This window comes from Pongo abelii, chromosome 7 (assembly GCF_028885655.2).
Source record: "Pongo abelii isolate AG06213 chromosome 7, NHGRI_mPonAbe1-v2.0_pri, whole genome shotgun sequence".
Lineage (NCBI taxonomy): Eukaryota > Metazoa > Chordata > Mammalia > Primates > Hominidae > Pongo > Pongo abelii.
In genome coordinates, this window is record NC_071992.2 from 154,855,434 (window position 1) to 154,881,355 (window position 25,922).

At 44.2% G+C, this 25,922-nt stretch overlaps 1 protein-coding gene across 8 annotated transcripts in view; it reads right to left on the minus strand.

Moving 5' to 3' along the window:
* Positions 1–25,659, minus strand: part of FAM135B (family with sequence similarity 135 member B) — a 362,884-nt gene extending 337,225 nt beyond the window's left edge. For 2 of the 8 annotated variants that reach the window (XR_010141341.1, XR_010141342.1), the window contains exon 1: positions 4,864–7,856. The gene's annotated coding sequence lies outside the window, so the exon portion shown is untranslated. Of the gene's footprint in view, positions 1–4,863; positions 7,860–25,050 lie in introns of those variants that run through there. The other 6 variants (XM_054518866.2, XM_063726824.1, XR_010141340.1 and 3 more) reach the window with 5 other exon arrangements.
* Between the last annotated feature and the right edge of the window lie 263 nt (positions 25,660–25,922).

Here is a 25,922-nt window from a genome sequence, read left to right on the forward strand (position 1 = left end):
GAGTACAGGGAGATTACATAGGGACAGTCCCTGCGCTGTTCTGGTTTCATTTTGTTTCCCTAGTGCAGGAAGTGAAGTGGGTCTCCTGTCAGGTTCGAGCACACGTGGTGGGAGGTAGACAACGCAAGGAGGGTATAATTTGGAAGATTTTGAACAACTCAAATTCCAGTAGAGAAAGAGCAGAAGGAGAAAAAGCGGAAGATAAAGAGTAGAGGAAGGAGGTGTTAAAGGGTTGTCCAGCAATGTTAAGAACTGAGCTAAGTTTTAGAGACTATGGATTTCAATTGGCACCATTCCACAATGTGCACGTTGTTTCCACTGACAGCCTGACAGCCTCAGCAAGGGGAGTCCCACGTTTAGAAGGACTCAAGACTGAGCGCTGCTAGATGCAGGTATCATGGTTTGTCTCTGCTGATTGGTCTGTTAATGCAGATGCATTGATTGACACTGCCTGATGTCTCCCCTCAAGACCAAGAATGCATGTTGTATCACAAATGGAGCACATTTTATCTGGAGGTCACATATAAGTCCTGCACATCCATGATAGAGCACGTGGATATTGGGAATTCTAGTCAGAAGCACAGTCATTAACATGAATTATTACATTCTGGAAAAATAGGAATAAACTGAGATGAATTATTTCTTCTCAACTCAAACCATTTCCACCTTTTGTTCCACATTAGATTGTGATCATGTGATCTGCTTTTCTCGTGACGACTTAAGGCCTTGCATGAATAATGAGAGAAAGCAGGATCTAGTAGGAGAACCTCAAAGTGAGCACTAAGAATAAAACATGCTGACCTAATGTCTAGCCTGACCCAACAGACAGCCACACCCTCGTTGCCCCAGAATAATTCACAAAAACCTAAAGTCTTCTCATGGCATTCCCTTGCTTAAAAATCCTTCAAGAATCCGTGGTACATACAGAATCAAGCCCAGCATCCTTAGAATGCTTTACACAACCCTCCTGGATAAGGGGATAAAGTCCCTGCTGCTTCCCCAATCTCTCATCCTACTCCTTCCCACATAGATCCCATCTTCCTATAACACAGAAATATATACCTCAGAGAATTCTAAACTCATACAGCCATTTCCTTCCTAACTTCTAAAAGATGGTAGTTTTTGTAATAGAAACAATATCCTAAGCAGTAAAAGCCATTGCTCCAACCAGATTCAGCCTAATATCCTCATCCTGAAAAGCAATTTCCTAAAGGCTTTCTAGATGCTGAAGACAGTTATTGATTGCCAATGAGAATAATGTACTGGTAATTCGCTAAACAATCAGGAGATCAGCCCAGTCACCAGCAGCTTTAAGATACAATAGTGAAAACAAATAAGAACAGAATTGTTCGTAACTCACTGATAGTCATGTTTAATTTTTTTATCCACTCATGTGAGAGACAGAGAGAGAGAGAGAGAGAGACTTTTCAATCATAATTTTATTGTTTTAATTCAGTCCAAGCATTGTATAAGTGTGCATAAAACTATAAACAGAAGCCATCCCTGGGGACCTTGGCACTACAAGTGAGTGCCTTGGGATACATTTGTTTGTTATGCACATTACATAAAGATCAGCATTCCATCTTTTATTTGACTATATCAACGTGTCTCAGGCAGAACTTTAAATAGATTCAGTGATTCTATCTAAGGTTTGCAAAACCATTGTAGAGTCAGCCAGTCAACAGAAAACAAATATAGCCCTAGTTCCTTCCTTGCAGTGCAGCGAGTTTAAATTTGTCCTGTGGAATACACAGTCGGGAGTGTCGCCTGAGTCACTTGTGGAGGATTCCATAGATGGATGAACAAAAAGTAAGGACGTTGAGGCCAGACAGACCCCACGAACATTCCAGTTCTACCAGCCATTAATGGTGGAACCTAGGGCAAATTATGTACTCTCTGAGCCTCAGTTTCTCTCCTGCAAAATGAGAGTAACAGCATGACTTATGATACATGTTTGTAAGGAACAAGTGAGAAAAGGTCAAGAGTTCAGTATAGACACCAGTACATAGTAGAGATCAATCATAACTTCCTTCCTCATGCCAGTTTTATTTCTGTGTTATTCCAGCTATAAAAGATGCAAGCTTGTTGGGGACGTAGGTATGATTTTACTGTGAAGAACTGAAGCTGTCATCCTGAGAATCCCCTGGTCTCCTTTCCTTTGAATTGAATGCCTTTCCTACACACAGTCACACAGCTCAAATCCTAACTTTATTTGGGTCTTTGCTCAACCAACGACTCTTAACTAAAGCAGCAATTCTCTGCCTCCTCTTCCCTTGTTGTACTTTACTGCATTATGCATTTTACTTTTTGTTATATTTTGTAAATATTTATGTACTGTTTGACTCCTTCCACTAGGGCTGAGAATCTGGGGGAATGAAGGTTCGTTCTGGACTCTTCCCTCTCTATTCCCAATGTACTGAACAGCAACCATCCCAGAGTAAGCACCAGGAAGTATTTGCCAGCAGTAAATGAATAAAGTAATTCACATACTAGTAATCCTTAACCACTCGGTTAATTGTCAGCCTCTTGCAGGATGCTTTTCCAGACCTGTCTGTGACACGCATTCTCAGTATCACTCACTTTGGGACAAAACCTTGTGCTGTTACCAAGTTTTGTAACATTTGCTCTCTTTTGCTTCTAGATTAGTGAAAAATATAGTTTGAAAGCCATAGCTTATATTTGCTAAGGATAACAGGGAGACAGAAATAGCTGGGTAGTTCAAGTCAGCATCTATTAACTGAGGCACCAAACTTTGTGCAAGACTCTGTTGGTTTCTGCAGGCTCTTTTTTCTCCCTGACCCTTGCAAGCTGGTTTTCACACCACCCATAATTCTGTCTCCTGCCCTCTCTTTTATCTTTCTACAGGAAATGCTGTAACTGGGGAGTCACATCAAATCTCATGAATTCAGCCACAATCTTCACATCAATAACCCCTGAATTTCTACTTCCAACCCAGACGTCGCCCAAAGCCACAGACTATAGAGAGCTCTTAATGAGGCACCATATTGCCAGCTCTCAAAACTTCAGTTTTAGTCCTCCATTCTCCCATGTCTGCAAGTAGCATCACTACCATCTACCATCTTGTCATCAAACCCAAAACCTCAGAGTCAGCCAAGATTCAACACCCAAGGTCAATCTATCACCACGATCTGTCATTTCTAAATCGGCAATATTTCTAGAATTTAGTTACTCAATATCCACTGCCTCTGCCTCAGTTCAGGACCTCACTAATTCTTACCTCATTGATGGTATAGGTATTTTCTTACCTTGAAAACAAAACACTGGCACCAAGAAATGCTGGTAAGGATGTGGAACAACAGACATGTTTTTATTGCTGGTGGAAATGCAAAATGGTACATAATAATGTGGTTGTTTCTTACAAAACTAACACACTCCTACCTTACAATCCAGCAATCATGCCCTTTGCATGTACCCAATTAGTTGAGAATTTATGTCCACACAAAAATCTGCATATGAATGTTTATAGTAGCTTTATTCATAACTGTCAAAACTTGGAAGCAACCAATATGTCCTTCAGTGGGAGAGTGGATAAATAAACTATGGTACATCTAGATGATGAAATGTTATTCAGCACTGAAAAGAAATAAGCTATGGAGCCATGGAAAGACATGGATATTACTAAGTGAAATAAGCCAATAGGAAAAGGATACATCCTGTATGATTCTAACTACACGATATTTTGGAAAAAGCAAAACCAAGAAGACAGTAAAATGATCAGTGGTTGCCAAGGGTCTGCGGGGATTGAAAAATGAAAAGGCGGAGGACAAGATTTTTAGAGCAGTGAAACTATTCTGTATGATACTACAATGGTGGAAACATATCATTAAACATTTATCAAAGCCAACAGAATATGCAACACCAAAGTGAACCCTGATGTAAACCATGGATTTGGGGTGATAATGATTTGTCAATGTAGGCTCATCAATTATAAGAAATGAACCACAGTGAGGTGGATGCTGATGAGTGGCTGTGCATGTATGGGGATGGGGGATGTGGGGTATCTCTCCACTTTTTGCTCAATTTTACTGTGAACTGAAAACTGCTCTAAAAAATTAAGTCTATTTAAAACAAAAAAGGAAATAAACACAAAATAGCCTTTCATCTAGCCATATGAACCCATCATGAACCTATTGAATCAATCTCCCGCAGAACTCAAGAATAATTTTTAAATAAAAAATATAATCAGCATAACCCACTTTCAGAAAACCCTTTCATGCTTTTCATAGCCTAGCCTATAAATTAAAGGGCTCTGGGCAAACAGTTAGCATTTTTTTCCCCTTGTACATTAAGAATCTGACCACTGGATAAATTTTCTAAGCTGCTTTCCTGGAAACAGATATATCACTTAAACAAAACAGTACTGCTTCTTGTAAAATGACCCCTGTTGTTAAGAGGACTAGAACTGGACTTGGATAACTATAGATACCTGACGAAGATTCCTTACTTTGGGTTTTCCCAATTATGGAGACTCCTATAGTTAGCATGAGTGAAGAAGCCAAGAACGGAGAAGCAATGCCTATGGAGTTCTTATGAGAGATAAATGGTTCCTGAAAGGCATGAGACTTTTAAGCCATGTGGAACCTTAACCATCCAATGTACATCATTCTTCCTTGCATCTGAGCTATCTGCCATGTGGCTGCTGCAAAGGCTCTTGCTAATGAGGAACACCTGTGATTCCTGAGTAGGCAGATGTCAAGTGTCACCATTGGTTGTCCTATGTGTCTAGTTGAGACTAAGAAGAACCCACTCCCCTTTTACCCTTCTCCAATAGAACAAACTATTTACATTTGCCAGCCAGGATCATGTAATCTCTTTTCCCTGAGCTTTCTTGCATGTCCTTACCTCTTCTTTGTCACCTACCAATTCTCTTCCTTCAAGCTCAGCCGCAGAGTCACCTTCTCTAGGGATACCATACCCCACACTGGGTGAAGAGCTCCTTCCTTTGGCTCCCAAATCACCACAGATCCCTCTTACCCTACGTTTTCATCATCTGTTTGTTTATCTGTTGCCTCATTATGAGCTGCCTGATCGTCATGGCTACAAGGTCATGGTAACCTTTGATGGCTGACAATGCCATTTTTTGTAAATGTAAGCTGATTCTGTCACTCACACTAGCAGGCACTGCTAGTTTCTCAGCCAAAATCTATCCTCCTTTTCTCTCTAAACAGAATGGTGACATTAACTGACACCTAAATTCAGACAGGCACTTCCTCAGATGCCCTTTTGGCCAGTGGTAGCCATGAGGGCCAGTTCAGTCTGAGAAGATGTTAGTGAAAGTCTAGTGAATGGAATTAGGAGAAAGATACTTTGTCCTGATTCAAAGAGATAAACTTTGCTGACATATGCTTTTGCTCTTCACCCTTCCTGCTTCCTAAATATCAGGAATATGGACATCATGTCTGATTATAGAGCAGAGATCTCATGGTCATGAACCAGAAAAAGACAGACATACAGTAAAGATGTCAGAGAAGAGATCCTGGGAAACCTGGGTTCTTGACAACTTCCCACAAGTAGCAGCATGAGTCAGATCTGTTGTTGCACGAGAAAAATAAAACCCTATTTGGATAAGCCATGTCGTGAGGTTTTTGTTATTCCAGCGGAACCCCGTGTTAACTGGAAGAAAACTACACATAATTTCTTCCCCCAAAACAAGATGAAATCCCAACCCATCTCCCTGACACTCCCTGCATCTCAGGGTCTGTATACCTTATCAGTCCCACCTCCTGCCGCTAGTCACACATGCTCTCTGAGCCCTAGTCATTCTAAATGTGTTAACAAGTGCCCCTGAAAACCCTGTCTTTTGCTATAGGTCCTTGTCTTTGCAAAGGTTCTTCTCTGTCCTTTGAATGCCTTTTTCCCCACCAGCTTTGCCTGAAAGTATCCAACTGGCCTATCAACATTATCAACATGGGGGTACATATTACCTCCTCTTTAAAGCCTTCCTTGATTCCATAGTCCCTCATTCCCCTGAACTTCCAGAGAGCACCGTATGGTTGCTTTTGTCGCAGCAATTAATAAATAACTTTCAAATTATTTGTTTTATCATCTCCCTTCTCCACCAGAACTTGAAACCACAGAGAACAGTGATCCTGCCTTATCAGGCATTCAACATAGTGTTGAAGGGTGCTTCTAAATACACTGGCTCTACCTACCAAAGTAGTGACCCTGATCTCTAACTCTACAGATAAAATTGGGATGGCACTAGGTTAGCCACATAAGACAACCCTAGGGATATAATACTACAAATAATAAGGTCCCTGCCCTTGGGTGAGTGTTGAGGAAGACATGAAAACACATTTCCCATAAGGAGGGGAAAAACAAACCATTTTTCAATACGCTCACAGAGAAAACATTTCTGCCGGCAGATGTGTGGGTTTTGCACACTGAGCAATTCTGACACTAACTGCCTGGGGTCAGTGCAGACCCTGCAGGTTAAGGGCTCAGACCCCTAACTTCAGATGCCAATGGAAAGTCCAGTTGTCATCTGTGCCTCTGACCAGCTCTATGTCACAGGTTCCCACAACCTCCTCATCAAGTTTAACGATTTCTTAGAATAGCTGGCAAAACTCAGGAAAACATCTACTTACATGTATCAGTTTATAACAAAGGATGCAACTCAAAAAGCGCTGAAAAGAAGAGATACATCAGGCCAGGTAAGGAAAGGGGTGTGGAACTTCCATGCCCTCTCCAGGCAGCCACCCTCTCAGCACGTCCATGTGTTCACCAACCAGGGAGCCCTCTGAACCCTGTCCATGTGGGTTTTTATGGCAGTTTCACTACATAGATATGATTGAATAAATCATTCACATTGGTAATAAATTCAGTCTCCAGCCCCTCTCCTCACCCCATCCTGGAGGTTGGGAGGTCGGGGGTCTGGCAGTTCCAACCCTCTAATCACATGGTTGATCCCCTTGGCAACCAGCCCCCCCTCCCCCCGTTTAGGGGCTTTCCAAAAGTCACGCCATTGATAACAATTCAGACAATGTTGATAGAGGCTTGTTATGAATCACAAAAGTTGCTACTTTCATCTTTATTGCTCTTATCACTTAGGAAATTATAAAGGTTTTAGGAGCTCTGTGTCCATAACTGAGGACTAAAATAAAAATTTATATTTCCTATTATATCACAATATCATATGACCCTGGAGTTGGGCACCCTATGGATTAAATAGATAATACATGCGAAGTGCTTAACATAATGCCTGCTAAAATAAATTCAACAAATATTAGTTTTGGGGATGATGATGATGATTGTATATTTGTATCCTCAGCACTGGACTTGGACTATAGTAGGTGCTTATTAATATTTTTTGGATAAATAAATGAAACAAAACTTGGGTCTTTTGTTCTTGCTTCTAAATTACACAGAGCTCTAACATCTCAATACAAAAGGACACAAAAATCAAATTATATCCCTGTGCACCTAATTTTCCCACAAAAACACCTCCTGATGTTTATCCCCCAAGGCCTACCCCATCAGGGAGGCTCAATTCCTCATTGAGACAGTCTGTTTCTGAGCACAGTGAGGCCCTGGGGCAGCCACTTTGTGGGGAGGTTCTCAGTGGTGCCAACTGTGCTGGCAGGACTGGGTCAGTAACAAACACAGCTAAACAACACAGTCATTCATTGGATCTGGATGTCCATGAGCCTCTGGGAGTTGAGCTCTGGCTCCACCATTCTTAACAATTTAATTTCCTCATGTGAATTCCATGGGGACTCCCTGGGACAAGAGAGGGCTGGAGAGAAGTGAGCAGCCATTTATAACTAGTGCTCAACTCAGGAGAGACTAGCTTGGAGACTAGCTCTCAGCCTGTGCTAGTAGCTCAGGGGAAACCTCAAAGTCAGTTATTTTGATCTATCTAGTTCCAAAACATCATCACCTTGACATGATGGGATCACTCTGTTTCTGTAGGCTGTTGTCATCAGGTTGTACAATAAAATCCTAATGGCAGAATTATATAAACTTTTATTGTGCAGCTGTGGTATGGAAGCCCTGTGGAGAAAGACAGACTGTGAAATAGGCTCAGTATTCAAGTTGTCCACACTGAAATAGGATTTTTTTAATCTAAATAAGTATCTCTACTAAAAGAGAAATAAAGAATATATGAGAGAAATAGGAAAAAATGAGAGAGGTTCAGTGGAAGACACAAATTCAAAGGAAAGAGAAAATATTTCCTAATGGAAGAAAGCCAACATGAAACAACACTAAGATGATCTCTGCATCTCTCGTCATTTCGAGAAGCAAGTCAACTTGCCCTAGTTTGCACTGATTGCTCTGCAGGACTGTGAGTCCGTCTCTATTTAACAAGTTAGCCTTCTGAAACAGCTTTGGAATCAGATGCCTCTAAGTTGGAATTTGGGTTCTGAGACTGATCATCTTTGTGACTCTTGGCAGGGCACTCAACTCTCTGAGCTTCAGAATCTTCATTTGTGAAAAGAGATCAGTAAGAATGCTTTCATCTGATAAAACTGTGTTGAGATTACAGGAGAAAACCCATGTCTGTTGAATGAACACGTGTTTGAACACATTGTTTAGAAGAGAAAACAGAAAGAAACTACTGTCTGTTACCTCTGACTTCTCCCTACTTTCCCTGCTAAAAGAATTTAAGTTTGAGGAGATATATACCATGCCTGCCTTGCTCTCAACAGCATCCCCAGCACACAGGATGATTCTTGGCACATGTTATAGACTTGATTAAATTTCATTTACTAATAAAATAAATATTCTTTCTCAATTATGTCACATGGTATCAGGCACTTTGTTAAGTCTGTGTATGCAGTGGTTACATCATTCAATCATCCAGGCCACCTAGGACAAAAATAGTCTTTTTATCTCCATTTTACAGATAAGAAAACAGATTCAGAGAAGTTAAATGTTTTCCAAATCAGAGCTAGTAAGTGGCACGGTTGAAACTGGAACCGGATTTTTTGAATTCAAATGCTCTGTTTGCATCCTTCAGGTCAATTAGCTTGCATATTACAGCTGAGCATAGCAGGGCAGAGAGTGGGTCTGAGCTAACGCCAGCGGAGCAGGCTTTTAGGAAAGCACCGATGGCTGCACCATTCCCTTAGGTGAACAGTGATTGAACTGGGTATGTTTTAGCATAGTCCTGGGAGTCTAGCCCTTCAAGGCTGGTTTCCACACTGCCTGCCCCGGTTATGCGGCTGTAACACAGCCAGTCTTTGCTCATGCTTTATTGCTTTATTCTCGCTTGAATGACAGCTCCTCCACTCTATCATTTTCACCTTCCACTTGCTCCTGCCTCTGTCCCATCCAACCCAATGTCTGTTCAACTGGTCTCTCCCAGCAACTGGTCTCTCCCAGCTACTTCAGGGAATTGTCCTATAAGACCAGCTCCAGAAACCAAGATTTTACCATGAATTTGTGCATCTAACAGTGCCAAGGCCAGGCCTAACTTTAGAAGAAATGATTGGAATAGTCAGGCATTAGATAGGAGTACAAGATAAATAAGTCAAGGGCCTCCCCTGGAGGAGTTCACCATCTGGAGAAGTTGGGTGTGAAAATGTTCAGTTCAAAGGTGGACATTAGTATGAGCTACATTGTCTGCACATAGGGCAGAGAAGTCCATTCCACATCATGCCCAAGCTTCAGCTGAAAGATGCAAAAGAGATTCCCAGACTGTAGAGGGAGGATGGAAAGGAAGTGCCACTTCAGCAGAGGGGGCATGAGTGTAGGCTGTGCAGGAGTGACACCATGCTGGTTTCCAAAGATGTGGGGAACAACAAGGTCCATAGGGTATCTGCATGGAGTGAGGACGTGTAGGGAAAAGGGAAATAGGGAAGAGCGTGTTGAAGTACATGGCCACAAGGGCCATCAAGAGCCTGCTCAGAAGATGCCTGTAATCTTTGTCAGACTCTGTAATTTAGGGAAATGAGCATCCTACCAGGGTTGACTTTATGAGTGCATGCCCTATGTAGTCACAGAGAATCCCATACCACGCTAAGAAGAACCCTCCCTTCGGTTAATTACTCTGCTGTTACCATCGTGATATTAATAATAATTTTTAACAATGGGCTCCACCTCTTCATTTTGCAGCTGGCCCTGCAAGTTTTGTAGTCAATCCCAGGTCCTACCTAGTAGTAGTAGCTTACACTTGCTAGTGTTTATATATAGTATGCCAGTCACTGTTTAAATGTTTTTCATATATTAACTCATTCAATCCTCAAAATACTCCATTAGGTAGACATATTGTTCTTGCATTGTTTGATGAAAGGATTTATGCTCAGATTAGTTAACAAACTTGATCAATGCCAGTAGCAAAGTTAGGATTAAACCCAGTTTTCTGGCTTCAGAGCCAGTGTTCCTATCCACTCTCACTGGGTCTCTTCATTTTACATTTTCACCATGGAGTAGTACTCTGAGATACCCACATTTTTAGAAAAAAAAGTTGTTAAACTATTTTAGCTTCCATCCACCCACCCATGCACCCATCCATCCATCTACCCAAGTATTCATTTAATGACTCCAAAAACCACATTTTTCTATAAAACCTGTGCCAATATAGTACTTAGACTTAGGTACCTCAATGAATTTTGCTTTAATAAATGGAAGAGACTATATTTCAGGAACAATGAATTTACAATTTGAAAAAAAATCTCACTGTCTCAAATAAGAAACAGAGATGGACTTAAATCAATGCTTAAAGTGCCAAAGTTAACATTTCTTGAGTCTTGCTATGGGTCACATTTCTAACCACATTTCTTCTTGTGTTTGTTCTTTAATCCTAACAAAAATTTGAAGGAGGCACCATTTTATTTTTTATCCCAACTTTACACATGAAGAAATGGAAGTACAGAGAGGCTGAGCAACCTGTCCTGGGTAACACAGCTAACCAGGAGAGGAGCAAGGCTTTGAGTGACGTGTTACCACACAACCCACAGGCTGTCACGCCTCCAAACTGGGGTCTTAACTGAGCTGCTGTGGGAGCAGAAAGACAATGAATTCAACCATCAGAGGGGTGGGAAATGCCTTTTCAGAAAAGATGGCAACTGAGGTGAATCTGAATCCATGAGGAGGCTGCCCAGATGAAGGTGGGGTTTGTACATGTGTTTACGCGTGCCTGTGTAACACAGAGAGAGGCAGAGAGACAGGAGAGGCAATAATATGAAATTGTGCTAAAATTAGATGCACCAGCTCCCTCTTTGGGGGTACCTCACCCTCTGTACCCCTGGAAGCCATAATCGGGACCCCAAAAATACTTGCAAGGACAACTTCCAGCTCAGGGCACACTGCTCATTCCTGCAGTGACCCTATGCAAGCCTCAATTGTATTCCACTGGGTGTCAATCCAGTCTCAGTTTTAACTTAGAATGAGATGCCTCTTAAAGCAATATATTGATTTTCAGTCTAGGTATACACTATACGTTACATATGCATCCCAGGAGTTTTGACACATACATTAATCACTGAATTTTGAATAAAAATATCTAGGGGGACATTGAATGAAGCCATACAAATAAGAAAGAGCAGATCTGCAATTTTAGTAAATGCTCCTTTTTTCCGGTTTGTTTCAAGGAAGTCAATAAAGCATAAAGTAAAAGGATGAACACCTAATATTTTGACTGCTCATCTGAATAAGTAGGGAGGACATAGATTTCTCTGGATTTCTTTTTCTTTTTTTAGCCTAAGCAGGATTCTAATTCTATGAGTTTTTTCAAGTAAATGCGCCTGCAGCCCTTCACGCAGACCTGATATGAGGGATCCTCAAATAAATCCCCTCCTCCAAGTTAAACAGGAGCTCTAGTCCTTTCTCAAGTTCACACAGCTGGGTGGCTAAAAGCAAGCAATCTGGAGTAAATAGGGTATTTTGAGGTTTTATTTGGGTTTCTTTATTGGCTGAGAGGGAAATGGTTTGTTTTACTTTCATGATTTATAGCTGAATTTTGAATACCCTTCACAGGGGACATCTACAGTGCGGCCGGGAAGGAATAAGTTTTGAGATCAAACAAATTTGGGGGTCAGGTTCTGGCTGACTGTGTGACTGTGAACAAGTATTTTGCCCTCTTGGCTTTTATTTTTTTTAGGGCTAATGATGGCCCTGCATGAAGATGACATAAAAGCTTCACCTGGGGAAGTACTTGCTACAGTCTATAGCTCATAGTAGGGGCTTAGAAAGAGCTTCCTTTTCCTCTCATGCACACCACTTCCTAATTCAATGTTAATCTGTCACTGAAAGATGGTTTTATTATCATTCTTTTTCTCCAACATCCGCATGCTTTTGAAAAGAAGGGGGGGAAAGGAAGAAAAAAAAAGAAACCTGGGAGAATCTCATTCTGTTATTCAGAAGCAATTATATTAATATTCATTTTATTCTCCCAAAAGGCCAACACAAGATAAATACCTGTTAAAATACCAAGCTTGATGAATTCTACCTTGGGCACAAGATTCCATGGATAATCTTATCTTTATACATTTCCTTTAAACAAACTAAAAATGCAATTTATTCTTCAGTGCATTTTATATTCTGAGTTAAAATCAATGAGGTTTCACCAAAGCCACCAATTCAGTTGCCTTCTCTCCCCTTGCAATAACACGTCAGCTAAGATGATGTGTGCCCCAGAAATTAATTTTCCAGATAACTAATATCAAGTCCTTTAAACACCAAATAGCTTTATATTTAATTTTAGTAATTTCTGATGTAACCTATTTTAGAAATTATACTCTTATTTCAGCAGAGTTTACAGACTATAATTTCGATTTTCTTTTATGACTCATTGTCACGCTTCTGAACATAAGCTATTGCTCAGTGTTGTCATGGGTTGATGGCCTCAAAGACCCCCTAAGGTATAACCATCTCCAAAGCCACACAAGGTCCCAGGGTCTTCCCTAATGATATTCCCTTTGTCCATCCCATCCAGAGTTTCCATTCAAGGAAGAGTCGCTTCAAGGTTCCTCAGTTTTCAGAGTGGAATGACAATCCGCCATCCTCTTGGTTGATATTAAGTACATACACAGATCAGCCTTTAGTCAGAATAAACATTGATTAATCTCTCTCCTACTATGTGCCAAGTATTACAATAGAAGCTGTTTAATTTTATTTTTATGTAAATTTTATTAAAAATTCCTCATGGGTTGTGTATTATCATTATTTTAGAGATAAAGGAACTAAGGTCAATACAGTTAAAGCAACATGATTGAAGTCTTTCAATCTCCTAGGGAGAAACTGAGGTTACAATCAGGTTATTGGGAAAAGTACTGCTGAAATTCCATACCATGAAACCCATGTGGGTAAGGAGGGGAGTTATAAAAAAGAGGGCTAAAGAATTGAGGGAAATACGGGAGATCACTGGGCCAGAGGAATCCAGGCAATCAAAGAACAGCAATAGCAGGAAAACTCAAAAAGCAAGCTAAGAGACGAGGCCATGTTCGACAGATCATCTGGAATGCAGAACAAGTATGATATGTGAGTGAGTGTGTGGCTGAGGGGAGTAGAGGAAAAGCTATCTGAGTAGAAGGTGGGATCCAGGATGGTTTAGGGGTCACCTACTTAGACTTGGAAAGCCTCCTAGGTAATTGCAGAAGTGGGTGGTAAACAAGCTTCAGGTACCAAAATGATCAGTGAGTGGAGAGTAATGTGTGAACAGCTAATGCAACCCCACCAGGCTGAAAGGTACTGGTGTAGCTGCCATCCCGTTGCACTTTTGCTGGTCAGTAGATGCTTTTAAGAGATGAGCAGGAGGAGTGGCTAAGTCGGGATGAAAATCCACGTAGGGTTCCTCGGGTTCCAAGCATGGCAAAGTTTCAGGAGACATTTTTACAGTATTTAATGACTCATTCCCTCAGGGCACAGGCATTTTCAGAGGATCAGAGGGTGGTAGGGCTGAATGATATGAGTCCCAAAGAATGAGCCCTGGGGAATGTGTGTGTCTTAAAGGAAGACCTGGAGGGCTGTAATTGAAACACTCATTAATGTAGTGGACGCTACTGCTGACCCACCTGGTCCCCTCTCCTGAGCTGGCACTCTATCACCCAGATGATTTTTTGGCTGCTAGCAGCCTGCAGTTGCTTTGTTCTTCTGAGAATTGCCCACAGCTGACAGGAGCTGCTTTTCCCAGAAATACTTGGGAGGATATGCTGCCAGAACTGAGTCTACAGTGACAACAGCCTGGGCCCTGGCCTCAAGGAGGAAGACTGTGTGGGCCATGTGATGTCTCATCCTGTGCCATCAGGCTGAGACTAGATATCAATGGCTGTCCTCTCCCTTGTCTAATCCTGCTTCCCTGTCTCTCTGAGGTTTCAACTGAAGGTACCTGCTCAGCCAATCACTTGCACAAGAATCTCCATTTCAGTTTCTGCATCTGAGGAACCTGACCTAAGGTGGAGTAAGCAGGACCTCTCCACGAAAACCTAGTAACTGCCCAGGGTCCCTTGGCTAACAAATATCAGAAATAGGGTGACCAACTCATCTGTGTTGTCCAGGACCAAGAAGGTTCCTGGGATGCAAGACTTTCAGTTTTCTTTTTTTTTTTTTTAATTATACTTTAAGTTCTAGGGTACATGTGTACAACGTGCAGGTTTGTTACATATTTATACATGTGCCTGTTTTCAAACTGGAACAGTCCCTCTCAAAATGGTACAAGTTGATTACTCTAATCAGAATTTGGATTCAAACCAAAGTCTGCCTCACTCTAAAGGTTGTGATTTTCATTTACATGACCCTGTCTCCCTAATACTCAGAAGACCTGCTGTTTTAGTTTTCACCAGAGAATACAATCACTTTGTGATACCCATGCAGGGATGTCTGCAGGCTCCAAAGCAGCCCCATCCCACGTAGAAAAGGCATTCTTAGCTGGTCACAGAGGACTTCAGGAGATCCATACCTTCCCCCCAGCCCCCATAGGATTACTTTTTTTTTTTTTTTCTGAGAAGAGTGGCTATAAATTTTATCAGATGTTCAAAGTGATCCTGGACATAATTAAGGTTAAGAACAATTGTCTAAGAAAACATTGCTTTTATCTCTGGATTAAGCAGAACAGTGTGGTGCTGTACTTACATCTGATGCTTAATGTCTCAAGCAGAGCTGTTTCCCAGTAAATGGCCCAGCACCCACCCGTGCATTCACGGGAGCATGGTGGGTGGGAGCTGTCCACTGCATTCCTCAAACTACTCTCATCCGAGCCCTAGGTGTGTGTGCGGGGGGGCGGGGCGGGGGGTGGGCAGGGGTGGTACTTCTTTTCTGTTTCAACTGAAATTTAAAACACACTTGTCACTTGTCAGCCAGGCACAGTGGCTCATGCCTGTAATCCCAGCACTTTGGGAGGCCAAGGTGGGTGGATCACCTGAGGTCCGGAGTTCCAGACCAGCCTGGCCAACATGGTGAAATCCCTTATCTACTAAAAATACAAAAAATTAGCCAGGCGTGGTGGTGGGCACCTGGAATCCCAGCTACTGGGGAGGCAGAGGCAGGAGAATCGCTTGAACCCAGGAGGCAGAGGTTGCAGTGAGCTGAGATTGCACCACTGCACTCCAGCCTTGGAGATGGAGTGAGACTCCCTCTTAAGAAAAAAGAAAAAAAAAAAAGATGCCTGTCAGTGTCATCTGAGGAGATGGACAGAGGAGGTCATCCCATGGGGGTAGGTGTCCAGCAGCAAGCAACCAGGCTGCAAGGTGCCCCAGAACTGGAAGGCCACCTTCTGACCCAGGAACTGTAAATGGTGCTTAAATAGGGCTGCAGTTATGACTTTTCAAATGTAAAAAGTATTATTTTATTATTGATGATTTCTGCATGTATCCTTCTATTTTTTGACAAATACTTATTGCATGCTCAATGGGTGTCAGGAACTATTCTAAGGGTTTTGTGCAGCTATGAGTACAGCAAAGTCCTTGCACCATGGGAGGTCACATCTTGCAGAGGAGATAACAGAAAACAAATAAACCGATGCATCTCTACTATTTCAGATAATGATATAATAATGAATTCTTTTGAGGAAAAAAAAAGCAAGCTGGGTGGCTAGAGACTAACAGGGTTATTTAACTAGGGTTGTTCAGAGAGACCACTCAAAGAGGGGACTCAGAGGAGGAAAGGGAGTGAGCCACAGGAACATCAGGGGATGATCTGTCCCAACCAGCAGTGTAGACACAAAAGGAAAAATCCCTAACGCCAGAGGAAGCCAGATAGTGTGTGTTTTTGTTTGTTTTTGTGTGTGTGTGTGTGTTTGTTTTTGTTTGTTTGTTGTTTGTGAGACAGAGTCTCGCTCTGTCGCCAGGCTGGAGTGCAGTGGTGTCATCTCGGCTCACTGCAACCTTCGCCTCCCAGGTTCAAGCAATTCTCCTGCCTCAGCTTCCCAAGTAGCTGGGATTACAGGCACACACCACCACACGCAGCTAATTTTTGTATTTTTCATAGAGATGGGGTTTCACCATGTTGGCCAGGATGGGCTCGAGGTCCTGACCTCGTGATCCGGCCCCGCCTCAGCCTCCCAAAGTGCTGGGATTACAGGCATGAGCCATCACGCCCCGCGTTTGTTTGATTTTTTGAACGAGCAGTAGTGTAGACCTTGTGGGTCTAAAGGAACACCTTTGCTTCCTCTACGTCTACACTTCTCCTAGCCAATCACTGCTACTCCCAGGCTCTCAATTAGCATCTATGTGCTGAGGATTCCCTAAGTCTGTGTATTCAGCCAAACTCTTTTCTGAGTTTGAATGATATTGTCTAAAATGTATATGGATGTCATCAGAGGCCTGAAACTCCATGCATTCGAAAAAGAACTCATCATTTCCTCCTGAAAACCTGTTCTTTCCCCTGTGTCCCCAGGCCAGTGAACAGCAGCAAAGCCAATCCACCAGACTAGGTCAGAAAATGGAGCATCATCCTGGAGCAGAGGTATTCTTCACTCTTGGACCCTGTATGTCAAGATTCTACTGACTGAATAGTTCTCATGTTGGTCCTCCTGTCTCCGTCCCTACTACCTTAACCTAGGTTTGGGCCATCCCTACGTCTAGGTACCCTAAATTTCCTGCAATAGACTCCCACCCAGTCTCCATGCCTCCCGTCTAACTTACTTTTCTCCAATGCATTCTTTATGTTGCAGCCAGAATGGACCATTCCAAAATGCATGTTTGTATCTGTCTGTCATCTCCCGGTTTAAGATCTTTCCACCCCTCCCATTAGCTTCCAGATAAAGAATAAATCCATTCACAAAGTGTCCAAGGGCCTGCACACGCAGCCTCTACTCACTTCTCCAGCCTTTTAGCTTCCCACCTCTTTTCAAGTTCTTCACCCACACTCTGAGCCCACACATTCCACTGCCTGCAATACTCTCTCAACCCCTGCTCTCCACACTGGCTTTCTTCTATGTGAAACAGCTCCCCCGACTCCTCATCCCATGTTTATCTATGTAACTCCTACTTTCCATTCATGTCTCATATTTGATACCTCTTCCTCCAGGAAGCCCCCCCGGCATTCCCAGGTGGGGTTAGGTGTCCTTCTCTGCTCTCAGGTCTTATCTCTATCATAGCTTTGCCACTGTACATTATAACTGCTTCTCTACTTGTTTGTCTTCTTTAAAAGTTATAAACTTCTTAAGAATATAAACATTATCTTTTTTATCTTGGCCCCCTTCAAGCTTCTATAACAGAGGATGAGGCATAATAGGCACTTCGGAAATAAAATTTGTGTTGACTGCCTTCATTTCACAATTGGGAAAAGAACTCCAGGGAGGTTAAGTTCCTGCTTAAAGAACACAGCTAATTCATATCAGAGTTAACCCTAGAGTACCCGTATTCAATTTTTGATCCAATTTTCTTTCAGATACAGACTCATAAAAGATAAAACCCAGTTCTTCATCTCAAAAGTACAGAGTCTAGGAGGGACTCAAGAACTAGACAAGAAAGCTACAGACTGAGAAGGTCAAGCCACAGGGTTGCACTGAGCATTGGAGAGGAACACAGGGACCTGCAGGGCCCATCAGGGAAGTGAGCCTAGCCCTGGAGACATGGAAGAGGGTGTGCCTCGTTGGGAGAGCAGAGTGAGCTATGCTCAGACAGACAGATGGGTGGATAAGGGCCTTATCTGCCATCCTAACAAGAGAACTTCCACCACGGGAACTTCCTGCCGAAAGAGCTGCACCAGGAAGACACTCCCACAAAGGAAGCCTACACCACTCTGCCTCTAGATTATCCATATGCAAAGAGTTCATCCCACCACTACCTCCCTCCAGCTACCTGGGATGACACTCACCTCTTCTCTTCACTCTCCTTGCCTATCTTCCCCCCGATAACTGAAGACTAAAGACTGTAAGTTACAGTTATTCTAAGTAACTGAAGACTTAGAGAATATGATGTCACTTCAACGTCTGCTAAATACAATGAAATTAGAGAAAAAACTCCAGAAGAGAAAGAAAAATAGGCCAGGCATGGTGGATCATGCCTGTAATCCCAGCAATTTGGGGGGCCAAGGCGGGTAGATCACTTGAGGTCAAGAGTTCGAGACCAGCCTGACCAACACGGTGAAACTCTGTCTCTACTAAAAATACAAAATTAGCTCGGCGTGGTGGCACATGCCTGTAATCCCAGCTACTTGGGAGGCTGAGGCAGGAGAATCGCTTCAACCCGGGAGGTGGAGGTTGCAGTGAGCCAAGATCGTGCCATTGCACTCCCAGCCTGGGCAACAAAAGCAAAACTCTGTCTCAAAAAAAAAAAAAAAAGAAAGAAAAGAAAAGAAAAATATTTCCTATATCACAAAGCCCAACAACAAAAGCTATATCATCAATTAAAATATAGGGCAAGACTTTAAAGAATGGGGTGGAAAGAATATGTCTAAAGTGACAAAGAAAGTGAACAGCAGAACTCAACCAGGCCCACACCCTCCAATGTCTAGCTGGAGACTCCTCTAACAATAAATCTATAGTTTTCTGTGTCCCAAGAAATGTTTCATAAGAAATTTGATCTTGGTAGTCTTGCTATCCAATTGCCTAGTAATGCCTGGAATATTGCAGCTATGTAGGAAATAGTCACTTAATTCTAACCCACAATTTGGAACATGTCATTGTTTCTCCCTCAATCATGTCCTCATTTTCTAATTCCCAGTCAATGCTGGGACCAGCAACTACTCTGGCGTGCAATCCTACGTTCACTCATTCATTCATTCATTCAGCAAACATTTACTGAGTGCATATTATATGAGAGGATTTGTTCTACCAGAGGGAGTTCAACAGTGAACTATGTAATATATTGATAAGTACTATAAAGAAAGAAACATCAAAATAAGAGACTGTCATTGTAGAAGTAGGTGGTAAGGATGGGCTAAGGATATGCTAAGGTGACATTTGAGTTGCAGCCAGAATAAAGTAGGGACACCCAGTGGTTACCAGGGAGAAGAATGTCCCAGGAGGAGGGAGTAGCATGTCCTGCTAAAGATCAGCCAGGAAGCCAGGGTGGGTAGAGGTGAGTGGCTGTAGAGGAGACTAGGTCACAAGGTGGTGAGCAGGGTTGGAACAGGGGCTGAAGGTCATGTAGGTTGCAGGTCATGGGAAATGCTTCAGATTTTACTCTGAGTTAGAAAACCACAAAAGGGCTTTGAGCAAAGAGTTTAATCTGATTTTAATTTTATAAAGATCTCTCTGGCTGCCTTCTGCAGAGTAGACACTGGGAAGCAGAATAGAGGCAGGGATGTCAATTCAGAGCCTAGTTTATTAGTCCTTGCCTTCTTCTCTCATGGTGGGAGGATGGAAAGAAATCCTGAGTATCAACCATGACCCCTCCTTCCTCTTGACCTATCAATGGTCAAAGGTCCCTAGAATGTCTCACTGATATTTTTGTGAGATAGGATGCAATCTGTTCATTTCTCTGATACCCTCCTTCTGTTCCCCTCTACTATTCCTTCTCACACTATTTCTTCTCTGTCCTTCTCTTTTTCCCACCTCTCATTACCTGAAGTCAAGCACCTCTGCAGAGTCTCCTAAGAGGCCATAAAATCTTTGTTGGCTCTCGCTAACCTGGCCTCTATCACAGCTGGGGAGAGTATCCTGCCCAAGTCTAGACCTTTCTGTGACTTCCTATGGCCTTCCATTAGAGGAAAAGACTGGCTTGTGAAACTCTCAAACATGTAACCCTACCATCTCCCAAGCCTCAATGGACACCACCTCACCCCTTGGCTTCTTGTTCCAGCCCTGCCGTTCCCCTCTCTTCCTTGCTACTTCTTGTCTCGAAGTCTCTGCATGTTGCTCTCCCTTTCTGATTGCCCTTCCTTCAGGTCTGCATGTGGAGATTCCTTCAGACTCAGCTTAGACTCTCTCTCCTCTAAGAAGGCATCCTTGACAGCCACCACCTAGGAAATATGTCGGAGGCTTCTTCTCTTTGCTCCCACAGACCCCCTGCATTGCCTGGTTTGTTCTTGCCAATTTCCATACCTGATCCCCCAACTACACATTAAGCTTTTGAAAGGCAAGGATGTTGTGTTGTCTACAGTCGATTCTCAGAGTCCAGCATGATGAGTGACACAGGGCAGGCTACTTATGCAAATGCCCTGTACCAGGCACATCACAGCACCATTCCATCCACACCAGAGGTGGAGGGAGGGCCACAGATCCCAGGCTCACAGTGCCACTTTCCTTTGTGATGCTAAAATCTCCCTCATGGGTCATTCCTGAGATGGGTGTGCAACCACCTAGAAATTATTCATGTTTGAGCAGAAACATTTGACATTTCTGAGCACCCAATGTCTGGGTAGCTCAGCAGATATTAGCGATGTCCATGAATCTCTGCCGCTCTCTCAGGTAAGATCAGACTTTACACACACAATTTACTGCATTTGGAATTAAGGAGATCTTCCAGACTGGACTGAGCAGCAGAACCTCCTGCCTAGAGTAGGATAAGAATTGGACTGGGACAAGGAGTATTGAACAACTCCCTAAGTCCCTGGTTCATCTTGAGCACTTTTAACTTTCTTTCTTTTTCTTTTTTTTTTGTTTTTTTGAGTTGGAGTTTCACTCTGTTGCCCAGGCTGTAATGCAGTGGTGCAATTTTGGCTCAAGAGACAGAGTCTTGCTGTTGTCAGCCAGGCTGGAGTGCAACGGTACGATCTTGGCTCACCACAACCTCCACCTCCCGGGTTCAAGCAATTCTCTTGCCTCAGCCTCCCAAGTAGCTGGGATTACAGGCGTGTGCCACCATGCTCGGCTAATATTTGTATTTTTTAGTAGAGACGGGGTTTCATCATATTGGACAGGCTTGTCTTGAACTCCTGACCTTGTGATCCACCCGCCTCAGCCTCCCAAAGTGCTGGGATTACAAGCATGAGCCACTGTGCCCAGACTTAACTTTCTAAACTAAGGAAAATGCAAAAATAAGAAAAATTTGGTGGTAGGGCTACGGGTATATAATGCATTGAAATGTAGAGTTTTGGGTAAGCTGTGAGTCCCAACAATAACAACAACCAGAAAATGGCCTGAGGGCTATAGATGTAAACTCTGTAAGGGGAAACACTGATTAGTGTATACCAGCATTGAAATAGAGCTAGAGAAGGCCATTGACATCACCCAGGTTTTTTACAGAAGAAAATACTGAGTCAGGAAAGGTAAGGTGACCAGATCAATAGTTCTGCAAATAGTATCAGATCTGGATGAGGATCCGGTCCCTGAATCTAAATCTTTAGGTCATTCTGCTCCTTCCTGGTGTCTCTCATGTCTAACCAAAAGAGGTTCTTGGTGGTTGGGACCATGACCATGTTCTTAGTTCTTCCTCTCTTGTAGAACTGTAGGTGAAATAGAGGGAGGAGATTCATTTGGGGCATTTCAAAAAATTCTGGAACCCTCTATTATTGGCAATTACATCTATCATTTGCAAATTACAGATATTACATATTGAGTGCCTGGCACAGTATTTTTCTTTCTGTGCATTTCCCTATCTATCTTGAACGGTGGCTATCATTACAATGCTATGCAGATAAGGCAGATGGCTGGGGGAGCAAAATGATTTACTGAAGGTCACACAGAGCTAGTAAGTGAAGGGGCCAGCATTTGAAGCCCATGTGATGCTGTGAAATTAGACAAGGATTTTGCTCATTTTCTAAGATGAAAATTAAGGAAAAGAACGAATTTACTTAGAGTATTAATATTTTACAGTTTATGAACTACTTTTATGGCACAGCTATTAATTCGCTCCAAAACTCGACATCCCTGTGAGATGGGTATTCACATCCACACTTTATGAATGAGGAAACTGAGGCACAAGACAATCAAGTGCACTAGTTCCAGGTACCCTGAGAACTGAGATTAAATCTAGGCTATCTTAATCCAATGCTTGTGCTTTTTTACTATACTGGAGCTGAAATCCCAATGCTTGTGCTTTTTTACTATACTGGAGCTAAAATCAAGGAAAGAAATTGAAGTGAGAGAAAGATATTTCAAGTTTAAAATATTCCATCAGATGTTTTCAGCAAATGTTACATGAAGGCCATTCAACAGCAGATTTCAGTTATCCTAAAGTGCCCACTTGAAAAAAAATGAGCATTTTAAAGCAAAATATGTGCTTCTGTTCTCCTTCACTTTGCCTCAGTGGGTTGACCCGAAATAATGCACAACAAGGCATGGAGCATCCTTCAGGCTTGCCACACGGACTGAGATGGCGAAAGCAGCCAGGAACAGCCTTTCTGCAGCCTACGTCTGCACAGGTGGTCACGTTGGAAGTAAGGCTCATTCGCTCATTCAACAACCATTCATCATGGCCATGGCTGCATCAGGTGCTGCAGCCACAACCAAAGTCAGATAGGGAGAGGCACCTATCATTGGGAAGCATCAAATCAACAGAAAGGACAGGTATGTGTGCAAGCGATGACACAGCACAGTCCATCACGAAGCAGGTCCAGAGTGTTGTGGGAGCACATGAGAGAATCTGGGGAGGCTTCCTATAGGAAGGGGCATTTGAATTGGGTTGTTAAAGGAAGAAAGAAGTGAGAAATGGTTATTCTAGGCAGGGAGACCACCATGAGCAAAATCAGGGGCATAAAAGAGCAGAGAATAGAATAAGATAGTCTTGGTTCCTTCCAGAAATTATAATTCCTTCATCAATAAAATCAAGCTGTCAGTATTCAGTCTATTTCAGTCAAATTGAGCAAATATTTGGTAAACACCTGACATTACAGAGCAGAGTTGGATGAAAGTAATCCTGCCCACAAGAAACCCACAACCCGAGGTGAACAGTTAAATGAGTCCCTACTCTGTGTAAATCTGTTTACACTGTTAAAAAAAAAATTAATCCACCCCTGTTGTGAGCAGACCTTACTGTTTCAAACTAGACGAGTGCTGCATTTGATGGCAAAGCACTTGACCTTCAGCACTTGTAGGCAAGGAGGATGGCATGCAGCATTTTCCCCTGAGAAGCCCTCTTTATGTTGCCCTGAGTGAATCTTGGACCAGACTACAGTGTTTCCACTGTGAGTCACTGACTAATATTTCCACTCTCTTTCCATAGTTGATGGATGTTTAATGATTTGCCAATCTGAGGAAGAGAGTTTCTTTAGAAAACAATAATCCCTTTTACTTGCACAAGACATTAGGTTTTAAAAAGCCCTTCCCAAACATCCTCTCCACATCCCATTGGATTGTGATTGAGCCTGGTAAACTGCAAGACTTGTTAGTTAGTATCCCCATTCTCCAGATGAGAGAAAGAAGCCTCAATGAGGTGCAACAACTCAAGGTCACACAGCAGGTGCATGAGAAAATCAGAGTTCAAATCCATGTTTTCTGACCCTCCAATCTGGTCCACTTTCCTCTACACCTAACCATCTGCCTAAGCTCTGATAATATCATCCGTATTATGACATAAATCTCCAGATGAGAGGTTGGCCAAATCACATCCCCTTGGGTAACATCACCACGCCATAAATTAAAAGCCCAATTAAAGAACATAGCCTTTTAACTGGGACTTAGACTGTCTCCTGAGGCCACAATATAAAGGAAGAGCCCTTTCAAAGTCAATGGCTGCCTATCCTGGATATTACTCAGAGACCTACTTACCTACATGCATGAACTTTCAGACCCTAATTATTCACATGCTATCTTCCTTCTGCCGGGGCCCTGGTCCCAGCTGATCTGAGTTTGTAACCACTCCCCAAGCTCTGGCCCTCTCTCCAGCCTGCAGATGTAGTTAACAGTCCATCACACTGTATGGACAGCCCAGGTGCCTCTCGACTTTGACACATCACTTAACATCAAGAGCATCATAACCTGATGAAAAACAATGCCCCCTGGTTCAAATGGACAACCGAAGCGGGTGTCTCCAGCTGTCTGAAAGCGAGATAGTTTGCCAGTGGCCAAGGAGCAAGGATTGTCACTATGCGCGATGTGGTTCTTGTTTTGCTGGCAAAGTGGGGTGGGGAGCTAGAAATGAGGTGGGGAGAAGGGGAGGGCATAGTCTTGACTGCTAGCTGAAAATTGTATTTCTATTCCCATCCTATCCCTAATAGTCAACGGCAATAACATTATACTCCTGTGTCCCACAATAATAACAGTTACTACTTGCCTCGTCTAAACATCCCCTCCAGTGACTGGGCTTGAAGCTGGCTCTACAGATCAAGAGCTGGTCCCTTTCCATGTCATAGCTGAGCTGCAGTGTCCCCGCACACCCCTGTCCCCAGCCAAGCCACAGGAGGAATGGGTCTGTGCATTCGCCTAGATTACAGAGAATCGCTGCCACTGTCCCCTCCACCCCAGTGCGGTCTTCTCCTGAGCCTGGCCCCCGGGTTCCCTGGCTCCAAGGACCCCAGTGGCCAAGGTCTGCATGCGCCCCCTCAGCCTCCATCTGGGACTCCTGGGGGGAACCCCTCATTAATCCAGCCTCTCCGCTCCTTTCACAGCCCTGGCCCTTCTTATCCCCTCAAGACCTGTCCAGATGTGCAGACAACCTGGAGGGCAGAGAGACTGGGGAAAATCGAGGGAGATAAACCACATTTTGCGGCGGAATCGCTGTTCCGTGACAGAAAGCCATCCAACTGGCAACCACGCTTGCAGAAGCGTCACTACCACCAACGAGAGAGTTTTGCAGCTGCCGACCCCGAAGCGCTCTCACCTACCTGTCTCCACTGCAGGGCTCCCCTCTCTCTCCCCCGGGGGCCGCGCTCCTGGGTCCCTCTCTCTCCCCTTTAGCCTTCTCTGGCCGCCAACACTTGCGGCGGCGGCGGCGGGCTGACTGGGGAGTCCGCGGCACCTGCGAGCTGGTGTTGGGTCCCCGCGGCGAGGCTGCCTGGAGGAGGAGCGAGCGGATGCTGCCCTCGCCCGCCGCCGCCGTTGCTGATGCGGTTGCTATGGTTATGGAACTCCGCAGCTGCCCCCCTCTCAGTGCAACAGCTGCCCGGCCGCGGCCTCCGGGCAGCCCCAGCGAGCGGGCGCCAGGACGCGAGGCTGTCAGCGCGGTCGGGGGAACGCAGCCGCCAGCGCCGCAAGAAAGCAAGGACCGAGCGGCTGCGCCCGCGCTGCTGGGCTGGCGCCTCCCGGGCTGCGCTCACCTCTGGCGCCCTCTCTCCTCTCCTTCCTCCGTCGGGACGCGGCCAGACCTCCGCGCCGCGCCGCGCGCCCTCGCGGCCGGGAGAGCCCGCCCTGCTGCTCCCTCTGGCTCCGCTCCGCAGCCGCTGCGCACAGCGGGGGTAGACGCTGCGCGACTGGTTGGCGGCGCGGCTCACGCGCTCCCACCTCGGTCCCTCTCCGCCGCGAGGCCCTGATGGGAGCCCGGGGCGGGCCGCCCGGCGGCCAAACCCCGCCCGCTCGGCCGCCCGGGTGCCCAGGGCGCAGGCTGCGGCCCCGCGTGCGGCCCTCCCAGCCTGACCGGCGCGAGCATGCTCAGTCCCCTCGGCGGGGCTGCCCTCCCGAGCCAAGACCCCAGGCCTCGGGCCGGAAAAGGGTCCCTGCAGACCCCCGGGGGCGGGGCGCGGCGGAGAACTGGCCGGGA